A 27,248-nucleotide genomic window follows, 5' to 3' on the forward strand; every position below is an offset into this window, starting at 1 on the left:
TGTTAATGTCTGCTGCATTCAGCAGTTCATTTTAGGTTATTTTTAATGACTAGGTTTAGGCTGACACGTGAGTAAGACCTCTTTTTCTGCAGGACTTAACAGTTAGATGCAGAAGACCAAAGGTATTTTGGGAATAGGAGGTGGAACTACAACAATAAGACTGTATGTAAAGGCAGTGGGATTGAAGCCAGTTGCTGCATTTAACAGTTATGTTATCTCTGGAGTGCTGGACGAGCTATGCAAATCAGATTACTTCATTTTGAGTGGGTGGCCAAGAACACAGCAGTAGATTGCAGTAATTATCCATTGTGTTTGCAACATATAAAATGCCATGAAAACATCCTGTACTCTAAAATATGAAAGATGCCCTAAAGATTCAAACTCCTAGCCTGGACATCAAAAATAGGTCAATATATTTGGTAAAGCTCAACTTGGACAGGCACATGCTGGAAACTTCAGTGTTTCAGCCCTTCCATTAACCTCAGGGATGCTTCATTTCCAGATGACCAAAACTGGTTTAACCTCTGTTAACCATGCCTCTATTTCCTATCAGTAAAAGACAGCTTAAATCTTGCCTTTTAGCTCTGCTCTTCTTCTGCCATGTCTGATCTGACACTGATTATTTTTAAAGCAGGAACTTTGCATCTCAGCAGCACTTAACACCTCTCCTATTGCTTAATCTGCATTGCCAATCAATATCTGTGAGACAGGGTTCATCTTGCCAAACAGTGGACATTTGCAAAGCAGGTGCTTACGTCTGAGGTACTTGTCCAAAGCGCTTTTCACAGGCACGAGAGAAAGTAATGGATTTTGGCAGACCTGACCTATTTTAGATGTGCCCATTTCTTTCCTCTAGTTGTGCTGAGTTCTTCAGGTAAATACTGTCATTGTAGACATCTGCACTGGAGAGGTCCATGTGTGGGCAAAATAAAACCCACCTGTCACTTGCCCTTTCAAATGGAGGGACCAAAACAACTCAAATTAAATTAGTTTGTAAAGAAGTAGATTTGTCTCAGGATTTTTAACGTTTTCATACACCTTAAAATTTTCTATTCACTTCTCCTTGTTGTTCTTATCTTAGACAGATTTAGGATATTGAACATGCACAGATAAGCCTCCATGACTACCTACTTTGACAGATACACAGATAAGAATGCACTGTTAAAGTGATTTAGCAGGGTTGAGGTATTTAGGAACAGCTTTAAGGTGCTTTGAGAGTGGTTTAGTACCACAAAGGCATCATTAAAGCATTTATAGTCTTTTCTGCTTCTTAAGGGGGGCTAGGCATGGAAAAGAATGAAAGGAAGGAAGAAAGAAAGGGGATAGAAATATAAAACCTCAACATTAACTCAATGCCAAAACTAAGAAACGAAGCATGGAGTATGCCCAGGAAATTTCCAGTGTAATTATTATTCAAACACATTTAGAATTTCTATAATTATAATTTATTTGCCTACTATAATTTTCCTCATTTTTCTTCTCAGACATAATCCCTTGGACATTCTGCTATTTTCTGTGTGCCATGAGGAGGTTTGTGTAACCTAGAGAGTGAAATGTGGAGAAATACTTTATTTTTCCTGTCCAGGTTCCTAACTGAGTTACTGAATTGTCACCATAACTGCTATATTAGTAAAAATAGGGGATCTGTAGATGGTTTTAAGGAACAGCTTTAAAGAAACAAAGACTTTTCAGTACACAGGAGCAATTAAGCTGTGTACATACAGAGAAAAAAAAATCACCAAAACAAAGCAAAGAAAACCAAACCAACAGGACTGCATATTATTTTTTTAAAGCCCAAACATGAGACAGGGTTTTGAAGCTAAATGTAACTTTCTTTTTTTTAAGGACCAAGCCATCATGCTTTTGCAGCATCTCAATTTTATTACATTTCCAAGGACACACACACACAAAAATCCAAATATTCTCAGTATTTCACTTTACCCTCTGAATGAAGAAGGTCCTTGCTTCCTTCTTCACTCACTGTTATCTGCTGAGAGCTTACAGGTGGGCCACTTAAGGTCAGACTTAGGAAAGAGTGCATTCTGCTTTTTAATGAGCCTTATCTTTTCAAACAGGGAACACAGCACAATGCAAAACACTGAAAAGAGATGTTCCTTTGTTTCTTATGAACAGCACTCTCGTGGCTTCTCCTGCTGCATGAGCTCTGCAAATAAGCACCACAAAGGACAGCCTGAAAACAGCCTATGGCTTGCCCACAACCTGAATACAATTAGATGGTGCTGGTGTGACCAATGGAAATTCTATTTCATATATTGAATGCGTTTTTAAAAGGTTTTTGAATGTCAGAAGTCCTTGCCCAGGCAAGAAGTGAAAGAAGCCTAGCAGACTGGAGTGATTCTATTTTTTCTGATATAATATCCTTGCTTTTTGTCCACAGACTAACTGCTCAGTTAGTGAAGATGAAAAAGGGTACTAAACAAAATTATACACCCAGCAACTGCTTGTACACTGAATCACAGAATTAAGCAGGTTGGAAGAGACCTCCGAGATCATCCAGTCCAACCTAGCACCCAGCCCTAGCCAATCAACTAGACCATGGCACTAAATGCTTCATCCAGTCTTTTCTTGAAGACCTCCAGGGATGGTGACTCCACCACCTCCCTGGGCAGCCCATTCCAATGCCAATCACTCTCTCTGAGAAGAACTTCCTCCTAGCATCCAGCCTATACTATCAGTCTTAACTACAAAAAGTTCAATGGCAACCTGTAAAATCTTTTGTAACAAATGCTGCAATCCTTCAAAAACATCAGAAAGTTGGTCCCTGGTGTGAAAAATAGATGTGAGCACCATAAGGCTTCACCATGTTGATTTATGACTATGCAAACATAATGCACCTACATAAAAGAGCATCATAAGAGAAACATCTTTTATGCCTAAACATGTCTGGCTAAGGTCACTATCTGTGTGGTCTGAATGTATGACCAAGATCTCTGAGATGAACCTAACTAGTCACAGGTGCAAAAAGTCAGTATTTATTTATAGAATCAACCAGGTTGGAAGAGACCTCCAAAATTCTTAGAGGCTACAATGAGTAGCCTGGAAGAATTTATTTCTTTCACCATGAAAATAGGGCAAAATCCTATATTTTATTTGATGATAGAAGGGAGCTATTAGATTTTTTTTTCTATAACATTCAAATAGAAAAGAAAAAAAAAGGTACACAGTGCATAAAAGTTTTATTTATACTCTTGTTTACACTGTACTTAAAAAGAAACAACATCTGTGACTACTTTATAGTTTGTTTGCAGACTAAACTTCTACAAGTTCCTCATGAAAAACAGCTGAAATATCAAATTCATCACAGCATCATGTTCAGTATTTGCCCTTTTGCTAATACACACATGGTCAGGCTACAACAACTGAAGAGGATCACAGCTCCTCAGAACAGAAACAGAAAAGCAGAGGGGCAGGATTCAAAATGTGAGAAAACTGATTTCCACAACACAGCTTACAATAAAAGATAGTCACTTTCTTGTCTAGTTGCTGCAGTTCCTAAAGAAATATTGGTGAGCAACTCCTCAGTTGCTGTGCTGGAGGTCTTGGTACAAAGCCTGGGATGAGGAATGATCACTGTAGTGGTGTCCTTCATCCTCTTATGTTTCTAAACTGGTAGTGAACAGGGCTGGACTAAGCAAGCTGCCCACAGAAAACCCTAATGTCATCCAGCTCCAACACAGTGCATAACTGGACTAAGAGGCCATAGAAGATGTAGGTATTCAAGATGTGTCAAAGAACTGCTCCTGGCTCTGCAAACAAGCCAGTCCTCTGCATCTGTGGGTGCACACACACGCATATGTGTGGGAATGCAAAGTGAAGAAGGATGTGGGAATGCAAAGTGAAGAAGGATAAGAACAGGCAGATGCTGACTTTGGTTCCCACCAGCTGCTGGCTACCTTATCTCAGAAGGGACAGACAGCAGACACCTCATTAATGAGGGAAACAAGGCGTGGTTTATGCTGATGGACTGGGCTGTCCTTGACTAGTTATGCTAATGTGTAGGTGTGTGCCTTGTGGCCCTGAGGGATATACTGAGAGGCAAAATGATCAATAAAGGTCTCTGGCATAACTCACATTGAATCATCTGGAGTCCATGTGGTGCTGCCTTTGATCACACTGATCTATGCAAGAGCCTTGATCACGTTTCCCGTGGCAAGCTAATCAGGGCTTTTGCAACACCTGAGCTAAACCAGGTGTTTTGCAACACATATGTGCACACATATTCCAGAGCTTGTAGCTTTCCAGCAGTAAATCCTTGCCAAAAACACCACTTAAATGGTGGCAGCACTGCAGTTGGGCCCCACTTCACTTCTTTCTTTGATGCAATAAGACAGTAATAGGTAAATGGAACAACTCCACTACTTCAATAAATTTGTTACTAAGTCACATTTCTGGGAGAAACTACTTAAGCAGTCTAAAATCCTATCAAACTTTCTCCTTGATGCTGCATGATGCAGCATGATTTGAATCACAAAGAAAGCCACTTTGTGTGATGCATTTCAGATGCAATCTTCACCTAGGCATTAAGAAAGGCTTGGGACATGTAACCAGACATCCAGGTGCCCAGAAAGCCAAAAAACAACAAGCACCAACACATGATGACAGATGTATTTTCATTGAAAGACTTGACATTTGGAGTAAAAGGGCAACACAGGTTGGGAAGGGGATAAATATAAAATGACAGAGCTCATCTTTTCATTTAGATGAGCGGTCAAATCTGATGCTCTGGAGCCACAGGGGACAGATGACAACACGAAGTCTGTTTCCCTGCAAAAATGACAGTGAGATTTTTGCCCTTCACTGTTTCTATGAGAGCAGGTATACACATATCCTCCAAAACCTGAAGGCTTGACTCAGATGAGTAAAATGTTTTAGTCCCTCCCTCAGCCATTGAACAGATTAGAAAAAGAAGAAATTAGCAGTGGTGCTTCTTTGGGGGTTTCATAGGAGGAAAGCTGAGATGATCTGCGCATTTCAATGGATGCTGCTCAGGCCCAGGGCTATGCTTATGCATTCTAGGATGCCCATAAGAACATTCTAGCTACAAAGTGACCTTGGTGACAAGGGACACGAACTCTTCTCTCAGTACTCCAGCAATTTTTCATTGGCTTTTGACAGGGAGTCCCATTTAATAAATTCAAATTTTCTTATTAAGGATGCTACAATATCTTTCTTTGTGCATTCTGGTGCAGCTTTTTTCCCCTGACAATGTGCTTCAGTTCAGAAGTTTATTTTTTCCTATTGATCTTTTTTCTCCTTGAAGAGTGCCTTTATTCGCCTTCACTAATGCAAGCTTCATGCTTTTAGTACTAATGGTAGCATGTAGGACAATATCCCAAGACAATACAGGAATTTGTGCAACTGTGTCTTGAAAATCAGCTCCCCTCTCTTTATCAGACCCTAGAAATCTTCAGTAGTCTGGGATGGATTTGATTGATGTGTGCTGGATATTTCTGGTTTGTATCCTTATCTGACAGCACAAAAATATTCCCCTACGAAGAGAGACTGAGAGACCTAGGGCTGTTTAGTCTTGAGAAGATTGAGATGGGATCTGATCAATGTAGACAAATATCTGAGGAGTGGGTATCAAGTGGATGGGGCCAACCTCTTTTTGGTGGTCAGGAGCAATAGTACAAGGAACAATGGATACAAACTGGAATATGGAAGGTTTCACCTCAACGTGAAGAGAAACTCCATCACAGCGAGGGTGATGGAGCACAGGAATGGGCTGCCCAGAGAGGTTGTGGAGTCTCCTTCTCTGGAAACATTCAAAACCTGCCTGGATGCATTTCATTATGGACTACTCCAGGTAGTCCTACTTTTGGCAGGGGTGTTTGGCTCGATGATTTCTGGAGGTCCTTTCCAACCTCTAACATTCTGTGATTCCTTAAATAGTGTCAATATGACTACCTTGTGTGGACTTCAACTGAACATGTCAACTCAGGAGCTTAGGAAATACCACAACAACCTTTCTCACTTCCCTGTTTCTCAGGGATAGGAGCTGAATGTGAAGCACAAGTCCAAGGCAATGGGACTAGTAGGATCTCTAGCATGGTGCTTAATTTACTGGATGTCTCCCAGTAAATTGTATTGCTCTTGGATTTACTCCTTGTAAGACTCTCCATTAAACAACACACTCTTGACTCCAGATCACACACACACTTTAGAACAAGGTGGGATTTGCTTGGCTTCCATGTCTCTGTGATGAAGTCAGATACTGTGACACTTCTTTTACTATAGATGATGGCAGTATAGCCACGAATCATGACAGAACTGACGTTCTCAGCTGGACTGAGGACTGCTCTTCCTAAAGATGGTCAAACCCCTTGTCTTCCAGGTGAAATATTTCCAGTTCATGATTCTGCTATTTTCTAGATTGGCTGAAAACCTTATGTCTAGTTCTGACAGTAATTGTATGAGTCCAATTTGCCCACCCATGGTCTTTCCAGCCCTTCACACTGCCTTGGTTGTGCAATAGCCAGGGCATTGGCACACACAGCAGAGGGCTCTGCAAACAGAATAGGCAGAACTACTCTATTGACAGGTGAAAAGGAATAGAGAACTCATGTTTGGTGATGTTGACTCTGCTGTGCTAACACAAATAAAACAAGTGGGGGAAGAAAACCCTTTGTTTTTCTTGTTAGCATTTGAAGATAGCATACTGAATACGCTGTGGGATTAGATCTTCCAAGTCAAACAGTGCTGCTTTTCCCAACACTTTTCAGAGAAGAGCAGGATTTAAGTGATGCTTAGCAACATGCATCCTCCATCCTATTGTATTAGTTTTAACCCTTTCATGTTTATCTGTTGTTTGAGTGTGAAATGCACAGAAGAACTTCATTCATACTCTAAATGCCAGAATATTCAGATGTATGGCACTAGGCACAGGAAGCACTTCTGCACCACTGACCCTGTGTTCTAAACCTATCTGGACCAAAACTCAAAGCCTCCCAAACCCAGGCACAATTGATGTCTGTCAGCTTTATGTAGATGTGCTTTTCAGTACTATTAGTTAGTTTACACTCTGTCCAGAAACAGATGGCTGCCAGACTGCAGGATGGACAACCAACTTCTAAAGGCCAGGATGAACCAGAGCTCATGACATATTATGCATCCACAAATCCTGCAGAAGCAGAGAAAGCTGCACTAATCAAAGTCTCTTAGGACTGAATTTGTACTCACTGGACTTCAAATACAGAACAAGGAACACGAGGCTTAATCTTGCAAAAAGATAGCCACATTAAGCTAATACACTTGGACCTAGAAATGGAGGGAGGTCAGTGCCTTGAAAGGTAAGCACAGAATAAAATAGGTTTGGGCCATTAGTAGACAGCATAGCAAACAGTGAGGCATTGATTCTTAGAGTTCTTCTAAGGACCTTTTCTATGTAGGTACAGAACATTTATGTTTATCTCAGTGGCTGAAAGCTGAGGCACAGGAAGTTCCATGTAAGCATCAGACAGAGTTTTTTCACTGTGAGAGTTACAGAACACCGGAACAGGCTGCACAGGGTGGTTGTGGAGTCTCCCTCTGTGGAGATACTCAAGAATCACCTGGATGAGTTCCTGTGTGGTCTGGTATAAATGATTCTCCTCTGGCATGAGGGCTGCACTAGATGATCTCTAGAGATCTCTTCCAGCACCTTACTTTCTGTGATGTTAGATGCATAATGGAAAGGAATCAGAGAAGTAGGAGAAAGCCTTTTCTTGTGTTCAGAGGCTAACCTACACACACAGTGGTTGAAACCACCACGGATCTAAACAGTAAAATCAGAATTATTCCTCCACTGAAGCGTGAAGCATTTCCATTTTTATTCCCTACTATATAACTGGACTTGTGTTATTACAAGCCATGTTTATTAGCACTGTTGTGTGAGTTGGCTCTGTGCTCTAATACAATTTTCCATCAGATAACTACAAAAAAAAAATCAACAACTTGGAACAGGATTAAATCACGAAATCAGAGCTCACACATCCTATTTAACCTAAGTAAAGAATTCATGGGAAATAGAATCTTGCCATCATAATATTTATTGGAAATATACACAGGAAGGAAAAAAATCCATACATGCTTCTCAGGAAAGCATAATTTCCCAGTGGATACCACTCTATTTGACTTGAATCTAAACGAACACTGTAGATTCTAATAGCACTTGGCAAGCTGCAGACACATCATTTTTTAACTCAGGCTTAACGTTTGAGCTACCTGGAACTCAAATTTTCCAATGTGACCTTTTCAAGGCTTTGTTTAGGAGCAAAAAGAATTTTCCCTAGAGAGAGAAAATACCTTTCAGAGAACAGGATGTGTTGTTGATGGTGAGGCTAAAAGAGTACACTGCTGCTCCTAGTCTAGAATTAGAGAAAACAATGACTGTGAAGGTAAATTTTGTCACCTTTAGCTGACAAGATAACTGTCTTTTTTTTGTTTTCATTTAAACTCAAATGTCTGATATTTTATACTGTTCTTGGAAGTATATATTTATTCCCCCCCTGTGCCTGGAGCATATAAAATTTAGGAAGGTGGAATTTGTATTTTGTACTTACAATAATGGACACATTAAAGATATACTTGAAAAACAGTTCTGGTTTGGGTTTTTGGGGGTTTTTTTGGTGTTGTGTTCAATTCAGTAAGGAATAGAATCATAGAATCAACCAGGTTGGAAGAGACCTCCAAGATCATCCAGTCCAACCTAGCAGCCAGCCCTAGCCACTCAACTAGACCATGGCACTAAGTGCCTCAGCCAGGCGTTGCTTGAACACCTCCAGGGATGGTGACTCCACCACCTCCCTAGGCAGCCCATTCCAATGCCAATCACTCTCTCTGCCAACAACTTCCTCCTATCAAAAAAATAAATGAGAGCCAAAGCATTTCTCACCTCCCCAAACAGAAGCTAGAGTGAACATCTAAAATTCTAGCCTATTCAGGTCTATGGTCACTAGATTTTTATTCTCACCCTCCCCCTGACCCCTCCCCCCACCCAACTTGCTTGTAGGAAAAGTGCAGAAAAATCTGACTTGCAAAGTGTAGTATCCTGTTCTGCTGTGCAGCCACATCCATAGTGGAGCTACAGATAGTTCTTCCTCGTTTCCTTTATCCTCTTGTAAGCTGCACAGACTGGCTTTTAAACTGCCTTTTCACTGCCAAGTTCAGAACTATACAACAGGAAATCTCAACTGCATATTTACATAGGAAAAAGTGGGAAGCATGGGAGAGCCAAACACAGCTTTGAGTCTTTTTGTAGTGTGCTCAAAGCCACAAGAGGGGAAACAAGCCAAAACAGATATGGTATCTAATTGCTAAATATTTACTTAATGCAATCATCATTTATTGAAGAAGATGATGGAGAAGAAATCAAATGTTTACTGCAGATTACAGAATTATTTGCTATATATGGGGATAAGCACCAATTCTGGGGAAGAAGACTACTGTGGCACATAAAGATTGCTTTCTATTGTTTGAAATGGTCATGCCCTTAATTTTCCACATAGGCCCATTTCAGAATACACCACAGAATTATTATCTTTTCCTCTGTGCTAGCCCCTTCCCTTTTGTTCTTCTCCTGCCTGTTTTGCTTCTAGATGCAGAGCCTAAGTGACTGGTCCACCAGTTAACATGTGCCACTCTGATCCAGACAGCAAATAATAGGTTAACACTTTACCAGCAGAGATTCATGCTCCCTTCCACTTGTGAGCCTGCAAACTACTCTGTACAGGGGTGGAGCAAGTAGGAAATTCAGTGGAAGGTGTTACCTTTCATAACTGCTGCACTCTGGTTGGAAAGTCACAGGCAAAAAACCCAGTGACCTCAGAAAGAAGCTCAATGATCTTTGAGGGTTTGAAAGTTCCTTTTTCCAGCCTATGAAGGCTCTGCCTGGGAAGCAAAAACTGGGGTAGGCATGCCACTGACAATACAAGGTACATGATATGGAAAAGTTTGGAGAAGAGCTATCAGCATGTGCTCAGAGTGGCTACAGGAGCTAGCAAAAACACCAATTAGCAGTGGATGCCTACAAAACATCCATTTTGTCCTGTTTAATGGATCTAATTTATATGAAGTGTATTCAAAACATCACTTAAGGTTATTACCGCATCTCCGAAATCATTTCATTCAGCCGAATAACCAAAACTCTTTATGTACCTTTTATTAATGCATAAACATGATTAACTTGCACTTTACCTATCTGAAATATTCAAACATTAAAAGGAGCATAAACCCAGAAAATTACTGGGCATTTCCTGGTTGTTGCTGAGTGAGATGGGCAGGTAGAATGAACCATGACCAACCTGTGACCCTTCCCCTCAATACTAATGCTTCTATTGAAAGCTGATGCGAATCAGAAATGCTCATCAAAATGACCTGATCATTTGCCATCTCTCTCTTAGAACAACATAACAATCTGAAAACTGGATAGGAAAGAAATGTTTTGTTAAAGATTGTCCCAGAAAAGTGGTTGTCTTTGCTATTTGTATGCCAGACACATGGCTAATGCTGCATCTGCTTTGGGTTGACTTCAGTCAGATTACATTTAGATCTCACGTGAGGCACATACTGCTACACAGACAACTCCAGCTGAGATTCCATGCAGTGCTGCTAGAAATAGATTAGTTTCCCAAAGATGCTGTGTGAAGGTAATGTTATAATGCTGTAACACAGCTGAAACTCCTCTCTCCTTTCCCAGTAATATTTTACAAGCCTGTGGTAACATGAATTACACTAATCCCATCTGGGCCAAAATAGACTGCTTGAAGAATGAGCAATATGAACTCAAGAATACTGCTCCAGATCACTAGAAGAAATCTCTTTGTTTGACTTGGGCTTTTTATTTTGTTTGGCTGGGGGAGATTTGGTTTTGTTTTGATTTGTTTTGCTTTCAGAATAGTTTAGTTAAGTAAGATCAAGAGAGCCAATGGCATCCTGGCCTGCATCGGGAACAGTGTGGCCAGTAGGACAAGGGAGGTTATTCTGCCCCTGTACTCAGCACTGCTCAGGCCACACCTTGAGTGCTGTGTCCAGTTCTGGGCTCCTCAATTCAAGAGAGATGTTGAGGTGCTGGAAGGTGTCCAGAGAAGCGTGACAAGGCTGGTGAGGGGCCTGGAGCACAAAGCCTATGAGGAGAGGCTGAGGGAGCTGGGGGTGTTTAGCCTGGAGAAGAGGAGGCTCAGGGGGGACCTCATTGCTGAAGGGAGGTTGTAGCCAGGTGGGGTTGGTCTCTTCTGCCAGGCAACCAGCAACAGAACAAGGGGACACAGTCTCAAGTTGTGCTGGGGGAGGTCTAGGCTGGATGTTAGGAGGAAGTTGTTGGCAGAGAGATTGATTGGCATTGGAATGGGCTGCCCAGGGAGGTGGTGGAGTCACCATCCCTGGAGGTGTTCAAGAGAAGCCTGGCTGAGGCACTTAGTGCCATGGTCTGGTTGATTGGCTAGGGCTGGGTGCTAGGTTGGACTGGCTGATCTTGGAGGTCTCTTCCAACCTGGCTGATTCTATTATATTCTATTCTCAATGATACAAAGATTTACTATCTTTCAAAAAAGAAGAGTGATGTAAATTTTATATTACTATTGACAGGGTCATATAATGGCTAAAACTGATACATCTGAAAGGTCTGCAATTACACAGTCTCCATTTCTGTAGGCTTTAACTATACCCTTGTCTGATGGCATGTAAATGATCCTTGATTCACTCTTCCTTCAATTCTTAGATGCTTTTCAGTAGTCACAAATATAAGGAAGCAGCTTACCAGCAGATCATATAGACTTGTTATTTGGCCACACCAGTTCTTTTTTCATAGTTATAGAATAATGTCTGCTGCTCTGTGGCAGTAAAACTGCTCAGCTAGGACACACTCAGATCTTTTCTAGTTGGTGAAAAGAGAAAATTTCGTTTTGGTCTGATCATAGAAAACATCAACTCGTGTGCCATGAGAATCCAAGGGCTGAAGATAAAGCTTCCCAGGAAAGAAAGTCAAGTTGCTAATGTGTACAAACTCATTAAAGGACTTTTGTACTTCCAAAATCTTGATGTCACACCTAATGCTTTACTGATTTCCTGGTTCTTTGCCCTTCTCTGCGCTCTAATGCTTTGAGCAGTGTCAGACCAAGAGTCTGCAATTCCAAGCTCACTTCTGAGGACAAACAGAATGAGTTGACTTCAGGCTAGCACTCTCACAAGCTTGCTTTTTTTAAAAGCTAGGAAACCCACAAATATTTCATCTTGGAAGAGTGTCCACTAAATTGCACTGCTGGCTCAGGAGGCACTGTGGGCTCCTAAATGCTAATCACAGGATCACAGGATATTAGGAGTTGGAAGGGACCCAAAGAGATCGAGTCCAACCTCCCTGCCAGAGCAGGAGCACACAATCTAGCACAGATCACAGAGGAACCCATCCGGTGACTACAGTCAGCAAATCGATTTTGAAGTGCAGCTGTCTCTAGACTGCTGCTGGACATCTGCACCCAGAACCACTAAATCAATGGACAAAACCCTCCAACAGAGGTTGGGATTGGTGTGCCTTGAAGGCCACGCTTGGACACCCCAGGGTGAACTGAGAGAGGAAAACAGCAGATGCGGACTTAGTTTCCCCAACCAGTACTGAGGTAGAGCTACCTGTAAAGCAAACGGAGAGTGAGGTCACAAGACCTCTCCCATCGACATCCCTAACAGGGTAGCTACTTGAAGTGGTGAGAGTGTCAGTGGAGTCCTTTCTCAACCACTCAAATATCTACAAGAACAGCACACAGGTGTCTATGCCTGTTTGGCATAGATATGCAGGTGGAGCACGACTCCTGCCCATTGATGCACGGCTGCAGTTCCCTGGCGGTGCACATCCTCTGAGTTCTGTCCAAGCATTGCAGCATTGTCTTTGCAGGAGAGACTTTGGTTAAAAAAAGTCATCTTCTGGCACTCAGTTTTCAGCATAGATAGCTGATTGACACCCTCTGCACCACATGTTGTCTTGTAAACTACATGCACAAAAAGCTTGTTCCATTCTCACAATAAAATAATCATCAGAGTTGGAGCTTAATTCTGTGATTTGGAGTTAATGATATTTCAGATTCATAAATATGTAACAGAAGTATGCTAATTCCATAACTATACTTACAAAAAAAAAAGGCTCATAGCTCAGGAATGAAGCACAATGTGTCATAAATATGCCTAACAATAAAGATTTAATTTATTAGCAGCTTTGGCAAAACAACTGCAGAGATGATTGTGAGTGTGAAGCGATGATGTCTGTCATTTGACAAAGACAAGGCTGTTCGCTCAAGATGATAACAACACTAGGTTTATTTTCTTTTAAGAATTCAAAAAGTATCTGACTGAAAGATTGACCACAAGGGTACTGAGACACTGGAACAGGTTGTCCAAGGACGCGGTGGAAGTCCCATCCCTGGTAGTTTTTAAAGCCAGGCTGGATGTGGCTCTGGGTAACATCATTTAGTGGAATGTTTCCCTGCCTAGGGCAGAGTGGTTGAAACTTGATGATCCTTGAGGTCCCTTCCAACCCTGACAATTTGATTAAAAAGAGTTAAACAGACCAAACATCAGGGAGAACTTCATCACAGATCCTCTTCTATTAGAATCATAGAATCAACCAGGTTGGAAGAGACCTCCAAGATCATCCAGGCCAACCCAGCACCCCGCCCCCTATCCAGTCATCTAGACCATAGAATCAACCAAGTTGGAAGAGACCTCCAAGATCAGCCAGGCCAACCTAGCACCCAGCCCTAGCCATTCGACTAGACCATGGCACTAAGCACCTCATCCAGTCTTCTCTTGAACACCTCCAGGGACCACCTCCCTGGGCAGCCCATTCCAATGGCAAATGGCTTCACAATAACCAGCAGCTTCACGGAAGATGGAGGAGTTCTCAGAACCCTGTTTGATAGAAGGGGGACTAGGGCATGTTGTTTTTATTTGTTTACTTCTTCATCATGGCTACTTCTATCCTAAGTGAAAGAGATGTGAGAAGCTACACATCAAAACAGCACAAGGTAAATCAATTGTAAGCCACTGCACACCATCAATTTACATATTTACATCCTCCTCTGCCTATCTGAAGTTGAATAAAGTGTCTGCAGGTTTTTGGTTGAGTGGACTGAAGTAATGAAAACAATTTCCTGAAATAAAATATAGGCATTGTCAAGAGTTCTTAACTAGGAGTCCAGCAAAATTAGTTTCCATCTCAAAAAGAGCAGAAAATTGGTTTCTCCGGATCCCAAATCAAATGCCCCAATAAGTGAAACTTTGCCTATTGAAATGGAAAAAAACAGAGTTCTGAGAAATGAGATAATCCTGCAAGTTAAAAGGGTTTTATATCATAATCACTGCTGTCACCACAAGGTTATGAGACAATTTATAACTACACTAGCTTGTTCATCAGTCCTCAGTGTTGTTCAAGACTAGCCTCTGTTTTTTCTTTGCCACTAAATCAAATGTTGAAGATCAGTTATTGATTACGCCAATGTTCACAGATCTACACTTCTCTCAAACTCATGTACTTCTCTTTCTTACTTTAAGAACCATAGAATCCTGCAGTTGGAAAAGATGTTTAAGATCATAGAGTCCAAGTATTGACTTGACACCACCATGGCCATTAAACCACGTCCTCAAGTGCCATGTCTACACGCTTTTTTAACACTTCCAGGGACAGTGACTCTAGCACCTCCCTGGGCAGCCCATTTCAATGCCTACCTACTCTTTCCCTAAGCAAATTTTTCCTCAATACACAATCTAAACCTCCCTTGGTGAAACTTCAGGGCATTTCCTCTCACCCTATCACCTGATAATAGAGAGAAGAGACTAACAGCCACATCTCTACAGCTTTCTTTCAGGGACTTATAGAGAGAGTTAAGGTCACCCCTCAGCCTCCTCTTCTCCAGGCTAAACAAGCCCAGTTCCATCAGCTGCTCCTCATAAGATTTGTTTTCTAGACCCTTCACCAGCTCCATTACCCTTCTCTGGACATACTCCAGCAACTTCCTGTAGTGAGGGGCCCAAAACTAAATGCAATACTTGATGTATGGCCTCTCATAATATAAAGCAGAAATACTCATCCTGAGTATACAAACTCACAGAACAACTACAGGAAATTGCCACTACTTTTTAAAAGTTATTTTTAAAGGAAAGAAAAATGCATCCATACTCAGGTCTAGTACCTTGAGCAGCAAAACCGCATAGTATTAGCCATATTTGAACACTGCCTTTTCTAGTGCAAGTTAGGAATGCATTTAAGAGAAGGGACACACACATTTCTCTGCACACCTTGCAGATTCGCTGCTTTAAAGGATTGTGGCAACCACTGCTGTGTAGCACAAACCATAACAACCTCCATGCTGTTCTAATGCAAGTCAGAAGATGAATGCTGCCACACAACATAACATGGGAAATGAAAGTGGCACTTCTCTACCCAATATTCTCTGCTGCATTGTGCTCAATAGATCATAGAATCATAGGATCAATCAGGTTGGAAGAGACCTCCAAATCCAGTCCAACCTAGCACCCAGCCCTAGCCACTCAACTAGACCATGGCACTAAGTGCCTCATCCAGGCTTTGCTTGAACACCTCCAGGGATGGTGACTCCACCACCTCCCTGGGCAGCCCATTCCAATGCCAATCACTCTCTCTGCCAACAACTTCCTCCTAACATCCAGCCTAGACTTCTCCCTGGCACAGCTTGAGACTGTGTCCTCTTGTTCTGTTGCTGGTTGCCTGGAAGAAGAGACCAACCCCACCTGGCTACAGCCTCCCTTCAGGTAGTTGTAGACAGCAATGACCAGCGGGCTTGCTTCTGAAGCTCCTGCGCCTATGCCACTGACACAGGTAAGTTCTATGAGGCTCAGGGACCAAACAATAAAACAGCAGGTAAATGAAGACAGAGAACTCAGGGGGAAAAGCCAACAAACATGACTTTGTACACAGAGTGATGAAGTCTGGGTAGCCTATTATCAGGCACAAATGAGATCTCAGAGTCACAACAGTTAGCCTTATGAACATCTCAGCTCAGGGCTCATGAAAATGCATCAAATTACACAGAAAGAAGAAGAAACCAAACAGGAATACTTTTCATTCACTGTAGAAATCTCAGCCTTGGTTTCTCCACCCTAAAAAGACATGGGAAAAGTGAACAGACCACTGAAAGGAGGGTGACAAGTACACTTAATGGCATGGAGCAGCTTCCAGGTGAAAATAATTATGCAGAGATGGGCTTTTCAGCCTAGGAAAGAAATGGCTGAGGATGGGATATGACAGACACTCACAGAATCATTAGAGGAATGAAGAAGGTGGAAAGAACAACTTCCTTTTAGTCTGCCTCAACATACAGAGAAAGCCAGTGACACAAATAAGCACGTGGTGGATCCAGAACTAGCAAAAAAGGGTATGGCTACTCATACAGCACATTGTTAAAGTCCTTGCAACTTGCAAGTGCCTGCCACAGGAAGCTGTGACTGCTAGAAACTTACACACAGTGAGAAGCTGACTGGATCGATTCATAGCAATGATAACCTGTCAAGGGCTACCACCTCTAGCTCAACTAGTCTTTGAGCAACAAAGTGCAGCAATACAGAGTATGTTTTGCAAACAACCATACATGCCTGCCCTCTTCTTGTACTCTTCCCCAGGCATTCAGTTCAGAGATCATGACCAAGTACTGGGTTAGACCAACTTTTGATGTCCACTAAACAAAGAATGGTAACTTGACTTTCTGAAGACTCAACAGAATTTTGATTTCTTTTTGTTTACTCCAGAACATGATACTGGAGACTTTGATTTATAGCCCAAATTTCTGCTGGGAAAAGAGTTTTACACATCACAGTGTTACCATGAAGATGACAGAACACTAAATGTCACAGAAAATACATTTCTGAATGTCTAACACTGTGTTTCAGCATTCACAATTTAAATTCTTTGAGGTATTTATTCCTTCTCAATGAAATTTGATAGCAAATGATCATGTTTTTAGTATGCCTAAGATCAATTTGATTAAAATTTCATATATGTGATGAAAAAAGAAATATCTCAGTAAAGCATGTCAAACACTGAATTATGGTAACTGCACATTCTCAGCAGGCTGCAGGATTTGATTTTAGTGGTTTGAGTCTGCCTTGCAAAATTGCATATTTTATTTTTTGGACAATATTTATTATACATCAGAGAGTAAAACCAACAACTTTTATAGAAATAATCATCTAATAGTAGTTACTTTTTCTTTTCTTTTTTTTTTCATTCACTCTTTCTCACTCTTCTTGTAGCCAGGTGGGGGTTGGTCTCTTCTGCCAGGCAACCAGCAACAGAACAAGGGGACACAGTCTCAAGCTGTGCTGGGGGAAGTCTAGGCTGGATGTTAGGAGGAAGTTGTTGGCAGAGAGAGTGATTGGCATTGGAATGGGCTGCCCAGGGAGGTGGTGGAGTCACTGTCCCTGGAGGTGTTCAACAGAAGCCTGGCTGAGGCACTTAGTGTCATGGTCTAGTTGACTGGCTAGGGCTGGGTGCTAGGTTGGCCTGGCTGATCTTGGAGGTCTCTTCCAACCTGGTTGATTCTATGATTCTCTTTCTTTCTCTCCCCCATTCTCTCCTTCCTTCCTTCCTTCCTTCCTTTTCTCTTTCTTTGTCTATTTTCTTACCTTTACAAATATTTCCTTCGACTGGGTCTTCCCCTAAACCTTTCCTCTATCAAAGGTGAAATTTAGAATAGCTCACAAAAGTCTGGTTTCCCTCTCCACCGGTTTGAATCATAGAATCAACCAGGCTGGAAGAGACCTCCAAGATCAGCCAGTCCAACCTAGCACCCAGCCCTACAGACTATGGCACTAAGTGCCTCATCCAGTCTTTTCTTGAACAGTTCCAGGGACAGCGACTCCACCCATGGTAATTACCTCACACTGTAATTACCCTATTCTAAAACTATCTGGTTTCCTAATGTGCTCATTTTCAAATAAAATGCTGATATTTGGTGCCAGGGATGAGTTATTATAAAAATAACCAACCCAAACCCAAAATCATTTGGTGCCTGTATTTTGTGAACTGCGATTTGTTCATGTTTGTAATGGCCTCTAAAAGACTGCATGTATCAGCTGGGTGTCCCTAATGATAATGAGTACTGCTCCCACCTGTTTTTCCTTCAAATGCAAGACACAGCTGAAATAAGTTCTGCACCTGCCACCATTTGGCTTCCCTGCTTTTAAGGGCAAATCATATACACCTGTGAACATGAGTATTTTATATAACCAGTCCCATATGTAACACAGGAAAAAAAAATCATTAAAAATTGGTGCCTGTGCCTGCCTGTGTCCTCATAAAAGTGATAGTTCAAGGAAACTGGGGCTCTCCTAGTTTTTAGGGTTCTTTTCCACCTTCTTTAACCATTACCACTAACTAAAATTCAGGCTTTGTAGGGTTGCTATAAACAAGCAGTTAATAAGGCAACTGTCTATGGCTTCAGCTGCTCTGTGTAAACTAAGCTATTATTTTGGAAGCGATGACATAACTCACATGGAAAAGGTGATTAATCTATCACATAAACGAGGACACTTCAGACTACAAGTTCAAAAGTCTATTATTCATTTGATCCAATTATCTTTCCTGGTAGTGCTACAGCAGACGTTTTGTTTTTTAAATTTGGAATTTAAAGCTTTACAGGGAAAAAGAAAAAAACAACAAAGGAAAGAAAAGATGGAAAAGAACAAATCAGAGGTGCAGTTAAATGATACAAGGTAACTAAAAAATACCTCAATCCCTCAGTCATACTCTGTCCTACCCACTATTGGGCTATAAATGCTGCTGTGGCAGCAGTTTTGGGGCCCCAAAAATGCCTTGTGCCATAGTCAAATCTCCTTTCTCAACCCTGATGCATTCCTTAGGCACAGGCTCTGCAGAAGGCACCTGTGCTGCTCATTGCAGCCTGCATAAGAAAATCTCCATTGTTTTACATTCAGCATCCCACCTACCATTGACTAGGTGAAAAGAACTGGTTTGGGTTGCAGTGACACTACAGCAGTGATCCAATTGTTTAGCATCCCAAAGTAAAAGCTGAGGCACAGTAACGCCTCTAGACTCAGCCTGTAGGTGCAAGTATCTCACTGCCCTCTAGCCAAGAGCCAGCCAACCACTTGTAATCTGGAAGGCAATCACCACAACAAAAAAGGGTTTAATGGCTGTAAATTAGACGCTACTTAGAAGCTGTAACCACATGCAAACAGGTTGCAATCGAGAGTCTGAAAATCTGAGTTCACAAAGCCTCAGGAACGCGCAGCGCTGCACATGCAGCCCATAGAGAGAAGCGGATACAATGACAGCTGTGTGTTAATTGCTTAGAGACTCGCTGCAGCCCTCGCATTACCAGTGCACCTCATACCGAAGTGTTACTCTTTATTACCAAGGTTTGCTGTACTCTTCAGCGACAGACTTACATCTCCAACTCTACCACAGCCCAACATCTTCCAGCAAACTGTGTTACTGAGGCTCCTTATGTCATTCAGGCTTCTCTACGAGATATTAAAAAGAGGCCCCTGAAGAAAGTAAACTAGAAGTCTCAACTGATCACTTCACCACTTTGGTACAGCAAATCCTGTGCTCATTTCAAAGCAGAAAATGGTATCACGGCAGCAATCAAAAGTAAAAGATAAAGAAAGAAAGAACCCTTCAAACACAGGCACTGCCCCAGCTTTTACTAAGCATCCAGTTGCAGAGGATTCAGTGCTTAAATATACTCGGAATTTAAACTTCACAAAAAGCAGATCTGGAGTTTTGTTCACTTCAAAAGAATTATGACAGAGACGTGGGAGACTGAATTTAGGATTAAAAGAAGCAGACATTCATTTTCTTTTCCACAGCAAAGCACAGTAAGAAGGCCACACTACAGCTGCTGGAGTTACTCAAGTGATGAAGAGCTTAGATTAGCATACAAACAAGAAAACGTTTGACTACATAAAAGATAACCTGAGTACCAGGACTGTATTTTATGCAGGAACTAGTTATAAAAGTGCTGCACAAATGATCCCCATAGGGATAATTTAAGGAAAACAATCGGAGACATTTACATACCTGACAAACATTCCAGACACCAGGAGCTTTTTCTGCTGCTTGTACGTCCACCAGCCAAACCCATACTGCCTGGCTGCGATATCCGAGGTCGTGACCACAACACCTGGCACTGGGAGGAGCCTGGCTATGTGAGCAGGGCTAATCAGCACAGGTGGAATTTCAAGCCGAAACAGCCTCGCAGCAGTGGAGCGAGCGTGCTCACCCAGCTCAGGTGTTACTAATGTCCATTAGATGGACACGCCCTAGAGTGCTAATGCTAGCAGCACAGCTGGCCTTCAGACTATGTGTATTAACATTGAGCTCAGCCATGGTCTATAAGCCCATTGCAAAATCTTCTCAGCCCAAAGAATGAATCCACCCTGCCTTCACATTTTGTGCCCTACACTTCTCCCAAATCCTGCTCCTTCCTATTGCAAATCTCCCCACTAAAATGTCCTACCTTGTAAAAGCCTTCCCAGTCTGGAGCTCCTGCCAGCACAGCGGCATACGCAGCCGAGATGGAGGCTGCTGCCTCATGTTAGAAGCATCACACATATCAGAGCACTCTACATTGATCCTGTGATTATTTATTACTATTTTCTTACTTTGTCATGCTGGGAAGGCTCTTCTCTTGCATTAAGGCAGCAGCACTAACGCTGCATAACCAGCAAAAAGACACATTGCAAGAGCTTATGAGCCACACACATTTTGCAAGCTGGAGTTTGGCCATTTTCATCACAAAATGAAAATGGACCAGGTGCAGAAAAAGGCTGCAAAAACCAGTTTGAAGAGAGATTTTTTTCCCTTGAAGGGAGATTCAAGGAGCTTAGATTGTTTAGACTAGCAAAATGAAGAGGAACAGCTAAAGGGGAAAGGTAAGGGAGGATATGTTTGCTCTTTATTAAATATTTATTACTCTTCAATTAATTATTAATAAATAGCTATTCAAGATAAAAGGTAATGGTGTTGCAAAACAAATGGATAAAGGTTGTTTATGAATATACTCAGGCTAAGAACACTAATGAAGTTCCTAGTCATTAATTTGGTTTGGAATCAACTTCCCAACTGGAAATGTGGAGCTAAAAGGCTTCAAATACTTCTGAAATTAATCTCTATCAAGAGATTATATCCCTGAACTCCATGCACCAAGACTTACATCCCAAGTCTGTTCTTTCATCTAGCTGCTAGGGGAACATGCCAAGCCCTGGTTTTTAACATACTTTCTTAAATCTTGAGCAAATAAAAGCCAGAGCATTTACTTTTCCTCCTGTGGGAAGGAAAAGCCTGCCACAATCTCAGGGGACTTTGCTAACTGCTATTTCTGGTTTAGATGATGATGTCCACTCTCAATGTGGGCTGGAATGAAACCCCTATGTGGTTATCTGACCTGCCCTCGGAGTTTTGCGGCACCTCACTGTTACCACCCTGACCTGACTTCAAACTAGCAGACCGTGAAGCTTATTTTCAATCAAACTGCAGAATTCTTTTAAGATGGACCTCAAATACACTGACCCACCATGAGAAAGCAGAAAAAGTGGTATATTATTACAACAGCAGTGGAAGTTTGCAATTAAACCTCAACTCCAGCACTACACTGACAACCTTGCCAATTGAATGGCATTGTGCAGAGTGCTCTGGCATAAACATACAGCTGGTATCTATAACACAGAGGAGACATCTAATATTTAGACAAAAGCATACACAGTACAAAAAAAATTTGCTTCCTGATAAGAGTCATACAGCATGAAGGAAGGATTTGTTCTGGATGTTGGCTCAAATGCACTGGGATATATCATCTCATCAAAATATATAGCTTTTACTTCTGCTGTGCTCTGAATAGTATAGTATTTAATAGAATAGTGTTTAATAGTATAGTATTTAATAGAATAGTATTCAAGTTCTGTGTGAGAAGTAGAAGAGAATAGAGAAGTCAAAGACATTTGGAACAGAAGGTGGAAGTACACCAGAAAGACCAATAATATTAAAGAAGAATGTTAAGAAACTAAATGTGGGTATAGACACGTGGGAAATGGACTATGATCGTTTAAGGAATGTAGGAAATCTTTGAAGATTGATTCTTGGACTTAATCCCATTTAAAAAAAAATATTCCTATCTAATAGCAGTTTCATAAACCTCTTAGAAGTTTTAGTACAGTTCCCAGTAAGAAAAGAATCCTCAGAATGAGCCAATATGTGACATTTATGTGACAGCATTATCAAATGGCTCATATACTCAGAGATAGCCTTGCAATTGCAGCTACTGGATGAGACTGGATGAGGCACTTAGTGCCATGGTCTAGTTGAGTGGCTAGGGCTGGGGGATAGGTTGGACTGGATGATCTTGGAGGTCTCTTCCAACCTGGTTGATTCTATGATTCTATACTCTATCCCCAACAAGGGCTTCTTTCAAAACAGGGCCAAGGTGCACCATTTTTCAATCCAGAATGATTTGCCCATATCCTCCCTCCCCTTCAGCTGCATTTGCTTTCAGGTTTGGCAAGTGACTACAAATCATGCATTAAATTTAAATGGGCTACAGAAATTCCACAAATAAATCTCAGGTTTCCAGGTTGACCACACTGATCCCTTGATCTTTAGCTGTTAATAACTTCAATTCAGTTCAGTCACCCCACTTTCAAAGCAGTCAAGTAACCGAAAGAATTTCAACTCCCCCCCTCCCACTAAAATAGGTTCTTCCAAGTTTCCTTTGCTCTATAGACATATAAAAGCAGTTAAATAGGGTCAACAGCAGGGATGAACAAGATATTAGGATTGTCTGTAGAAGCAGACCTGTAAATAACTTCTATTTCCAGATACTGTGTCTGGTGTCCAGTGAAAGCTGTTACTGGAAGATTTATGGCATAAGCAGTGAAAATTAGGAAGGAATACCAAACTGCAGACAAAAAGAAAACTACAACTCCACAATATTTAAAAATGCACAAACTATTCCAGTTTTGTAATTCTCAAGGTTTTTGGTTTCTTTTGATTTCTTTTATTCTGTGCACGGGTCCTATAAATAATGAAAAACAAATTCTTGCTTCTAAACCAGCATTCCTGTACTGGGAATGCTGGCTGAAAAAGATGACAGGTATGCAAAATGAACATGGTAAGCTGCTAAACTCTCCTTTACAAACCTGCTCCCCACAGAAACCACAGATGTGTATTGAGATGGGCAGGTTCAGCAGGCAGGAGATAGCAGTCCAGCAGTCTTTAGAGACTTTGTATACTCAATCAATCACATTTACATATAAACAGAGTGCTGTGTCCAGTTCTGGGCTCCTCAATTCAAGAGAGATGTTGAGGTGCTGGAAGGTGTCCAGAGAAGGGCAACAAAGCTGGTGAGGGGCCTGGAACACAAAGCCTATGAGGAGAGGCTGAGGGAGCTGGGGGTGTTTAGCCTGGAGAAGAGGAGGCTCAGGGGGGACCTAATTGCTGTCTACAACTTCCTGAAGGGAGGCTGTAGCCAGGTGGGGTTGGTCTCTTCTGCCAGGCAACCAGCAACAGAACAAGGGGACACAGTCTCAAGTTGTGCTGGGGGAGGTCTAGGCTGGATGTTAGGAGGAAGTTGTTGGCAGAGAGAGTGATTGGCATTGCAATGGGCTGCCCAGGGAGGTGGTGGAGGCACCATCCCTGGAGGTGCTCAAGAAGAGACTGGATGAGGCACTTGGTGCCATGGTCTGGTTGACTGGACAGGGCTGTGCGATAGGTTGGACTGGATGATCTTGGAGGTCTCTTCCAACCTGGTTGATTCTACGATTCTATGCACTGTATAGCGAGGGATATTAGACAAAATATCTTAACCCTTTTGCTACCTGCCTCTGTTGAAGCCTGATTCCTTGCCACACAGAATGGAGTCGGAAAGGATTTTTCACCTTGTGAAGAAAACTCATGTGATGACAGCAGCTCTACTCCTTTAGCAGGAGATTTGCAACTGATGGCTCGCACCATCAATTGGTTTTGTTTGAACTGTTATACTTTGGATGCCTTACCATGGTGATTTAATGTCAAGGAACAGAGAAATTAATGCAGTGATCATGTCCTACCCTCACTTACACTGTTATCAGCAAGGGAAATGATCAAAACCCAAGAAAAAGAGGAAAACAAAGGGCAGTTGCAGTGAGATAAACAGAGCAGGTTCTGATTCTCTGAGGAGCAGAGTACCTCACAACGTCCCACATAACAAACTAGGAGCAAAGGCAGCTTACCAGATCAGCATCTACCCAAACCCACAAAAGACAGCCTATAAAAGGAACACCACTTTCCCTTCTGACAGCCTATAAAAGGAAAACCACTTTTCCCTTATTTACAAACCATAAGTAAAACTGAAGTATCCAGAAGAGTTTCCAGTCAGGGATGGATGTAATTGCAAATTGGCCACTGTTTGTTTTAAAAATGACTAAAATACCAAAGTAATCTCAGGAAGTCCTCTGGAAAATGGGTTTTATAATGAAAAATATTTGCTGACCCACAGGAAAATGAGAGTACAGTTTGCATCCCCATTTATCTTTTATGGTGCTTGACAAATTGACACACAATTATTAATTATGGGCTCTGAGCACCACATGATTATGCTTAAAATATTCCAGCTGATTGGAGCATAAGTCCAACAGCATTTGCAGGAAATTAAACAGCATTCTTACAGATGCTGAAGCCTGGGAATTTTGAGTCATTGCATAGTTACAGTTCTGAAGCAGACATTCAAAATAGTCTTAATTTTCAGTTAGGACCTCACCATATCACAACTTGAGAGTGTTCTCTGGAGATTTTAACAGCCACTGTGCGACATGAATCTACAAGATGACTGAAAATTATTCAGAAGTCTCTAATCTTACACATTTATTTATGTATGGCATTTTCTTTTTTTTTTTTTCTCTAAAAAGGAGAAAAGAGAAAAAAATCAGTTTTCAGTCTGGAGGTTTCAAAGAAACAGAACACCCAATGCATTTGGGATGAAACTGCCTCAATAATACAGTGGAGAAGGCCACACAGAATGATTGTGCTTCTTCTTACTAAAACCTCCTCCTCACCAGAGCCATGCTGGACTTGTGTCTTTCCCTGAGTCCATCCAATCCTTGTCCTTACCAGAGCTATGCTGGACTTGTGCCTTTCCCTGAGCCCATCCAGTCCTTCTCCTCACCAGAGCCATGCTGGACTTGTGCCTTTCCCTGAGCCCAACCAGTTCTTCTCACCAAAGCCATGCTGGACTTGTGCCTTTCCCTGAGCCCATCCAGTCCTTCTCCTCACCAGAGCCATGCTGGACTTGTGCCTTTCCCTGAGCACACCCAGTCCTTGTGCTGACACTGTCCTCTCCCAGGCAGGATAAGGATGGAGAAGGTCACCTAGAGGCGTGACACTTAGTGGAAAGGGAGCTCACAGACATTGTCTTTTCCTCCTCTGAAGTGATATTCTACATGTTAGGCTCAGCACAGTTTTAAGGAAAGAGAGCTCAAAATCTGTAAAAAACACAAGGATGTAAAAAATGAAAGAAAATCCTATGTTGAGGGCAAGCTTCAGAATACAAATGTCAGGGTGTCCTTGAGAGAGGACAACAAGCAGCATCTTAAGAAAGAAAACAGTGACTGAACCCAAAGATATATCAAAAGCAAAGCAACAAAGAAAGAAACAAACAAATAAATGAGTGGTTTTTTAAACTACATTTTTACCTTATAGGAAAAGTGTGCATTGAAATGAAAAATTCAAAATGAAAGGAAAAAAACAGTTGTCAAGAGATTAGTTTCTTCCACATGACACCTCATGTGTGTCAAGTAAAAGGAATATACAATGTGTTTTCATGTGCTAATTGTAAACTAAATCTATTGTGAATCTATTCTCTCAGCTCTGGAAGGCTCCAGTGGCTGCTTCAGCATTGCCATGCCAGTCTGAACACATGGTTTCTAATGTCTGACTCACCCTTTCAGGGCAGACAGAACAATGTTCTGGAAAGTTTATGCCTTGGAAAATCACTTGAAATTCAGAGTTTTTCTGGTTCCTTTCTGAAGAAAGAGGGATAACCACACCTGCCCATTGCTGACAGCTGTGGCAAAAATTTATCAGTAGCCGCCAAACCCTTTAGATTTAAGAAGTACAAATGAGGGCTGCTATGTGCACAACAGCTTGTTTGCCTGATATTGCTCAGCTCTGAGAAGTGACTCTGATAACAAAACATTTTCAAAGAGAGCAAATACAGATAAGATGCTCAACACAGTCAAGGGCCTTGTATTCAGTGCAGTACACGTTTCTGGTTCAGGCTGAAGATCTAATTCAACAGTGTTAAGATTAACTCTCTGCACACAGACACAACTATGTTAATATTCAGCTGTATATAATGGTACAGTACAGTGCAGTACACGTTTCTAGTTCAGGCTGGAAGATCTAATTCAACAGTGTTGTACACAGACACAAAGATGTTAATATTCAGCTGTATATAATGGTACAGTACAGTGCAGTACATGTTTCTAGTTCAGGCTGAAGATCTCATTCAACAGTGTTAAGATTAACTCTCACACAGACACAAATATGTTAATATTCAGCTTTATATAATGGTCCTTGTGGGTCCTAAACCCCTGCTCTGTCTTGGGACCAGCTGCAAAAGATCCACACCAGATGCTCTTTGTAGCTGCTGTACTACTGGTCATCTATGGCCCAAATCATAATCATAGGATTTCAACAGCTACCTGCAGTACTTTTTGACACAGAGTGCAAATCACTGGATATAGTATAGTTTATATGCTTCAGTATGGGTAACATCCTACTAACAGAACTTGAGCAGATAGGATGACAGCATCAGTAGGATCATGTGCAAAATGGACACAAGCTGGGAGAAGAAAAGAGAAGAAAAAAGCTACTTTTGTGTCTGAGGAAGTACTTGACAGAGAAAGGAGAGAAGAATAAAGGAGGCAAGGTGCATGAAAAGTGAGTGAATACAAAACTGAAGATCAGAACACAGGTTTTGGTCAATAGTTCATAAAATTATATGGTTCTAATGCTTTTGAGTTTGTTTTATTTTGTCTTTATCCTAACTTCTTTCCCTGCACTGTTTGAGAACCTTGAGCTACTAGGCTTGTAAAACTACTTATTCAGCCTGCAGCCAATTTAGCTCACTGTACGGCTCACTCAAACAGGGCAACAGAGGGAAGTGTTAATGAGTGGCTTGCAAAATACACTACCAACTTGAGAGCACAGGTTCAGAGGGAAGCAGGCTCAAGAAGGG

General features: G+C 41.6%; 1 protein-coding gene across 12 annotated transcripts in view; it reads right to left on the minus strand.

The window, feature by feature from the left end:
* Positions 1-27,248, minus strand: part of ENOX1 (ecto-NOX disulfide-thiol exchanger 1) — a 453,062-nt gene that overhangs the window by 230,183 nt on the left and 195,631 nt on the right. The window contains exon 1 of one of the 12 annotated variants that reach the window (XM_064174893.1): positions 20,060-20,149. The exons of 10 other annotated variants lie outside the window; for them this stretch is intronic. The gene's annotated coding sequence lies outside the window, so the exon portion shown is untranslated. Of the gene's footprint in view, positions 1-20,059; positions 20,150-27,248 lie in introns of those variants that run through there. One more of the 12 variants, XM_064174884.1, reaches the window with a different exon arrangement.

The sequence above is a fragment of the Pogoniulus pusillus genome, chromosome 3 (genome assembly GCF_015220805.1).
Source record: "Pogoniulus pusillus isolate bPogPus1 chromosome 3, bPogPus1.pri, whole genome shotgun sequence".
Taxonomy (NCBI): domain Eukaryota; kingdom Metazoa; phylum Chordata; class Aves; order Piciformes; family Lybiidae; genus Pogoniulus; species Pogoniulus pusillus.